The sequence below is a fragment of the Diadema antillarum genome, unplaced genomic scaffold, assembly GCF_040938485.1.
Source record: "Diadema antillarum isolate AM-2024a unplaced genomic scaffold, OU_Dant_1.0 seq00000371_RagTag, whole genome shotgun sequence".
NCBI classification, from domain to species: domain Eukaryota; kingdom Metazoa; phylum Echinodermata; class Echinoidea; order Diadematoida; family Diadematidae; genus Diadema; species Diadema antillarum.
In genome coordinates, this window is record NW_027271371.1 from 643119 (window position 1) to 649836 (window position 6718).

General features: G+C 39.5%; 1 protein-coding gene across 2 annotated transcripts in view; it reads right to left on the bottom strand.

Moving 5' to 3' along the window:
- LOC139731433 (synaptotagmin-1-like) overlaps positions 1 to 4576 on the bottom strand; it is a 106850-nt gene extending 102274 nt beyond the window's left edge. Inside the window, exon 1 of one of the 2 annotated variants that reach the window (XM_071642315.1) lies at positions 4103 to 4576. The gene's annotated coding sequence lies outside the window, so the exon portion shown is untranslated. The remainder of the gene's footprint in view (positions 1 to 4102) is intronic. The other variant, XM_071642317.1, reaches the window with a different exon arrangement.
- Positions 4577 to 6718: the final 2142 nt, after the last annotated feature.

Sequence of the window (6718 nt, forward strand, 5' to 3'; positions counted from 1 at the left end):
TACCCCTCTTAAAATAATTGTTTTTTGCGCGTTGCAAAATCGCATTGTATTACCAGACGCGATTTTCATAATCGAATAATCAAGGTCTTTCGCACCTAGTCCTTGCACCAGAATCACAATTCATCCCACAAATCACCGTACACATTCTCAATCTCACCGAGCGGATGACAAAGAAAAAATCGGCAAATGAGGCTCAAATTTCGTATTTTACGGTAAAATGTCTGTCTTGAACATTTCGAACAGTTCATGCAATAAAACCTTTTGTGAGAAATCGACAACTGGTTAGACTCTAGGCCTACTTCTAATTTACATGCTTTGTCTATGGGAGCTGCACGCGCGGATTACGAGTTGCGGGCCCCTTAGCGCACAATTCCGCATCGTTTGCGTTTGAGGATAATAGCTACAAATTTCCGATATCGATCAGTGAACTTTGGGTTTGGCAAGCTTTGGCTTGTCTGCTTTATATGTACTGAATGCCACTGGCAGTTCGCGAAAATTTCATGCCCCCCAAAAAAGACTGTCGGCTCCAATTCGCGAAAATTTCATGCCGCGAATATATCTGATGTTTTACAGTAGGCCTAGATCTATTGATAGATTTGCTTTTTTTTGGGGGGGGGGGGCTTCAACAGTAATCCAAATATCCAACATTCTAGACAAGGTTGAATGTATTTGATGAGCATTATAGTCAAGTAAGTATTAATTTGGTATTTTGGCATCCTCATACTTTTATGGCATCACAACAAAACTGCACACATTGACATATATGTAAATTATTAGCTAGATTTCTAATCACTTGTAACATTCATAAGTGTAAATTTACTCCTGAGTTCTAACATTAGAATTTACTGTAACATGTAAAATGAAGGCAAATAAAGCCTCCAGGCCCAGGGTTTAGTTCTTCTGTTTGATAGGGCCGGGGTTTGGTTTAGGATACAATGTAGGTGCTATGCTTTACCGTTAAATGCATTTAGCTTTATTTCCTTTGGGGGTCTGGTTTTTTTGTTTTTTGTTTTTGTTTTTTTGTTTTTTTGTTTTTTTTGTTTTGTTTTGTTTTTTTTTTTTGGGGGGGGGGGGTTAGTGGTAGAACTCTAGGGGTCTACAGAGCTAGAGAGGTAGGGTGGTAGATCCAATTACCGGACGCTTTTTTTCGCGGCTTTGAATTCCCTACTCAGAGGATGAAATTTCGGCTCAAAATAATACCACTTATTCACAGACTCCTGGAAATTACGAATTCAGCCAACTTATGTCAATTCTTAGTTCCAGTTTTTAGAAACTATGCTTCAAACATACCCCTCTTAAAATAATTGTTTTTTGCGCGTTGCAAAATCGCATTGTATTACCAGACGCGATTTTCATAATCGAATAATCAAGGTCTTTCGCACCTAGTCCTTGCACCAGAATCACAATTCATCCCACAAATCACCGTACACATTCTCAATCTCACCGAGCGGATGACAAAGAAAAAATCGGCAAATGAGGCTCAAATTTCGTATTTTACGGTAAAATGTCTGTCTTGAACATTTCGAACAGTTCATGCAATAAAACCTTTTGTGAGAAATCGACAACTGGTTAGACTCTAGGCCTACTTCTAATTTACATGCTTTGTCTATGGGAGCTGCACGCGCGGATTACGAGTTGCGGGCCCCTTAGCGCACAATTCCGCATCGTTTGCGTTTGAGGATAATAGCTACAAATTTCCGATATCGATCAGTGAACTTTGGGTTTGGCAAGCTTTGGCTTGTCTGCTTTATATGTACTGAATGCCACTGGCAGTTCGCGAAAATTTCATGCCCCCCAAAAAAGACTGTCGGCTCCAATTCGCGAAAATTTCATGCCGCGAATATATCTGATGTTTTACAGTAGGCCTAGATCTATTGATAGATTTGCTTTTTTTTTTGGGGGGGGGGGGCTTCAACAGTAATCCAAATATCCAACATTCTAGACAAGGTTGAATGTATTTGATGAGCATTATAGTCAAGTAAGTATTAATTTGGTATTTTGGCATCCTCATACTTTTATGGCATCACAACAAAACTGCACACATTGACATATATGTAAATTATTAGCTAGATTTCTAATCACTTGTAACATTCATAAGTGTAAATTTACTCCTGAGTTCTAACATTAGAATTTACTGTAACATGTAAAATGAAGGCAAATAAAGCCTCCAGGCCCAGGGTTTAGTTCTTCTGTTTGATAGGGCCGGGGTTTGGTTTAGGATACAATGTAGGTGCTATGCTTTACCGTTAAATGCATTTAGCTTTATTTCCTTTGGGGGTCTGGTTTTTTTGTTTTTTGTTTTTGTTTTTTTGTTTTTTTTTTGTTTTTGTTTTGTTTTGTTTTTTTTTTTTGGGGGGGGGGGGGGTTAGTGGTAGAACTCTAGGGGTCTACAGAGCTAGAGAGGTAGGGTGGTAGATCCAATTACCGGACGCTTTTTTTCGCGGCTTTGAATTCCCTACTCAGAGGATGAAATTTCGGCTCAAAATAATACCACTTATTCACAGACTCCTGGAAATTACGAATTCAGCCAACTTATGTCAATTCTTAGTTCCAGTTTTTAGAAACTATGCTTCAAACATACCCCTCTTAAAATAATTGTTTTTTGCGCGTTGCAAAATCGCATTGTATTACCAGACGCGATTTTCATAATCGAATAATCAAGGTCTTTCGCACCTAGTCCTTGCACCAGAATCACAATTCATCCCACAAATCACCGTACACATTCTCAATCTCACCGAGCGGATGACAAAGAAAAAATCGGCAAATGAGGCTCAAATTTCGTATTTTACGGTAAAATGTCTGTCTTGAACATTTCGAACAGTTCATGCAATAAAACCTTTTGTGAGAAATCAACAACTGGTTAGACTCTAGGCCTACTTCTAATTTACATGCTTTGTCTATGGGAGCTGCACGCGCGGATTACGAGTTGCGGGCCCCTTAGCGCACAATTCCGCATCGTTTGCGTTTGAGGATAATAGCTACAAATTTCCGATATCGATCAGTGAACTTTGGGTTTTATATTGGAATTTTCAGCATTTTTCCTGTATGTGAGTGGGATTTCATAGAATTTCAGTCGTGAAATGTGATTCAAACATGCAAATAAATATCAACTATGACGAGGTGCGGGTCACTCAACTATAAATTTGAGGTAAAATGTGAATTTCTTCGTGTTTTTACATTTTTATGTCGCGTTTTTTGCGATTTCGGTCCACACAAAGTTCTGTTTTAGGCTATCTACGAAGTCTCGCGCGTACAGAATGTCATTATAGTACCCAAAAATGTGCGTGTCCGGTAATACCATGGTGTCCGGTAATAATAGCATGCTTGCCTAACTGCCATACTGGGTTCTTGGGGCATAAAGTATGACTATGACACAAATTCTATGGCGGTAGACTTCTCGGCCCTACATTGTCAATTACAACTAACAAAATACCAGTATCTCAATCCATGTCCTCCTCGTTTGGTTCCAAATGGAACGTTGAGGAGTATTTTGAAGAAGTAACATGGCTTGTTAAGTATAAAGTTTTTTATTAAGTAGGCCGGCTGTCTAACTGAGTGTTACTGTTAGAACTCTAAATACTCTAACTTGTTAAAGACTACTAGAAGCTCTAGATCTAGATCTACAGTACTAGAATCTATCCCTATGCTTTTAAACGTTATTCGTTAGACCTAGCTAACTCCTCGTAAGTGGAATTAGATCTGCCGACAGCAAGCCTACTACTATACTATTACCACACTAACCGTTAGATGATAAAAACAGAGACTCCAACCCCAAGCACTTTCTGATCTGGAGATTCTCCCGCCCGACACCCCTAGCAAACGGGAGACTCCAAGTTGATGTGTGCGAAGCGCGAAGTTTCTATGGTTCTAGATCTAACGTTAGATGTTTTCTGGTGCTATCTAAGGCTTATTTTTTCAACATACGATAGCAATAATTAAGAAATCCTTTCCACCGGGAGACACAGAGCCAGGGCAGGAGAAATCAAATCTCAAACGGGAGAACGGGAGATTTTGCAAAAATGGGCTTTCGGCGGGAGATCTCCCGTCGAAAACGGGAGAGTTGGAGTCTCTGTAAAAAGGTCTAACTTAGTTAGGACCCTACCTGCTGTACAACACTCCACTGTGACGTCGATCTCCAACGAAATTCTTCAGTTACCCTGCCGGCCAAGTCGTTGGTCTTCGGTAGACGTGCATCCGGCTGAAATGTATGGCGTCAACATACATTCACCAGAAAGAACTCAGAAAATATTCCCAGATTCTAGCTCTAACGTTTGTATCCCCGTCGCCGTATTCTGCGATAATTGACGGGTACGTGTGGTTTACGAAGCCCCCAGAAACAGTGTTGCAGGACCGACCATCAAGAGCATTACAATGATTCTTTAGCTTGTTCACGTTTCGTTTCAACGACCAGGATAACCTATCAATAATTCATGAAAGTGGCAGCAGAAATACGTTCGCCGTACGCGTATAAAAACACCTCAGTATTCGGGGTCGGTCTCTCTAAACCGTACCCTCGCTCCGCTCCGCTCCGGATCCGATCGATGACGCTCCTTTTTTTTTCGGATGCAGCCTAGCCAGGCTATGCGTAAAGGTGTGAGGTGTGTGTGTGTGTCCGTGTACTGTGTGTCGGGGTAACAGTGAAACCATGAAGCCCTACACGTTCGTACGTCGAGAATCCTCCCAGTTTACCACTGCAATGTATGAGGAGTTGCTGGCAGAGGATCGGAGAGGACATGAAATGCTAGTACTAAAATACGTCCTGCAAATTTGAGCCAGAGTGTCCAGCAGATGAACATCTCGGATCTCCTCCCCCACGCATACCTTTTCAGTACAATAGTATCTTATTATGTCTTACTTTACAAACACACTATAACTGTAGGGGCCTATTGGTCAAAACAAAAACGGATTTTATCCAAAGAGTGTACCTTTTGAGATAAGCATCCGTGCATTCCGGCCATGCGATGTTACTTATGCACATGCACAATACTAGTACAGGTACTACCAATTACAAGTGTGCCTATAAGGAAAATTTTCCAAAATACTCTATAAGTCGGCATACTTAACTGATAAAATTGTGCGTTTAAAACTGCTACTACTAGTAGTATAAACCTTTTTAAGTACGCCTACACTAAATAGGAAAAGTATCCGTAAGATGATCTAGCTGACATGCAAATAATAATAATAATGATAGTGGCTACTTGTATAGCGCACAGGTCCACTTTTCAGTGCTCATGGCGCTTCAGAAATGAAAAGATATTTACATGCATATACATATTCAAACATTTCAACAAAGAAGAAAAAGGTAAACAAAAACAAATACATGCCAAATAAAGAATACAACATATACCAATTAAAAATACAATATTGATCCAACATTAATGACATACAGCAATTACAGTCCTCAGTATGAAAGGAACAGATAAGTTTTAAGGTTGGATTTGAATGACTCTGTAGATGACAGTTCCCTTAACTGAAGAGGCAACTGGGGGGTGTTTCACAAAGATTTAAGTTTGACTTAACTCATGCGTAAATCCCCAAACCCTGCGTAAGTCCCAAAGTCCTGCGTAAATTTACGCAGGACTTTAAATCCTGTTTCACAAAGCTTAAGTCATGCGTAAGTCCCACCAAGTCCTGCGTAACTCTACGCATGGCCTGAAGCCATGCGTAAAGTCAGACTTAAATTCCAAAATGGGAAGTTCAAAACAATAATCAACTCCTAATATTCATTAATTTCTTCCACTTTATCTTATCCTGAGTGAGATGGCAGTATTTTTAACAAACTAGAGAATCACTAGTTTCGTAGAGGGTCTACTCCTACACTATTCACTGAACAATGGTCCAAATTAAAAATAGTCATAAAAATAGATCCCTACCTACAAATGTACTGGTAGTTTGAACTGTTAAGTTAAACCAAAATTTTAGCTCATAAAGAGCTATATAATGTACATGTAGAATTTCTATCTGGACTTTGGAAATTAATTATATTTCTACCAATCCTTTCTTACCTGTGTTATCTTCTTAGCTGCTTACCCATGAATATTAATGCATGCCTATCCATTATAGATGTCATGCATTCACAACAAATTAGAAAAACCCAACAAATTAGTTAGACCTATACTTGTTAGAAATATCATACCTCTTGTGTACAGGACAGGGCTGTGTCTATCTACACTAACTGGTTAGACCGATAAATTTGTCTCTTGTTTGGTAGCCTAATTGTATCTGTACAGTCTGTAATATGGTCGACTGCATTAGCGACCGTATATACAATTAACAAGAGGCTACCCAACAAGAGGCAGATTTATTGGTCTACAGTACCTCTACACATGACTGCCAATGAAATTAGCCAAGTTCCATTTCTACGGTACCAGTTACATCTTAATGAATGCTTTTTTTTTTCCTGGAAGCAAAAAACAAAACAAAATAAGACATAACAACCCCCCTCCCCCAGGATTTTGTGTCAGTTAGAGGAAACGGTTAGCCAATAGACAGTCACCTCTGCCTCGCATCAAAGGCTACAGTATAAAAACGTATACACGGAAAACGTTAGAGGTCTAGTAGTTTCTATGCCTAATCTTGATTGATGCAGTTCTCAAACACATTCCAAAATCCGAAAATGCATAAATTCATCAATTACTTTCCAATTCAACTCAGGGCCCAGCAATTGGACTTTAAAATTCGACCAATTGATAGCCATAGCCATGATTTATTATGGTTC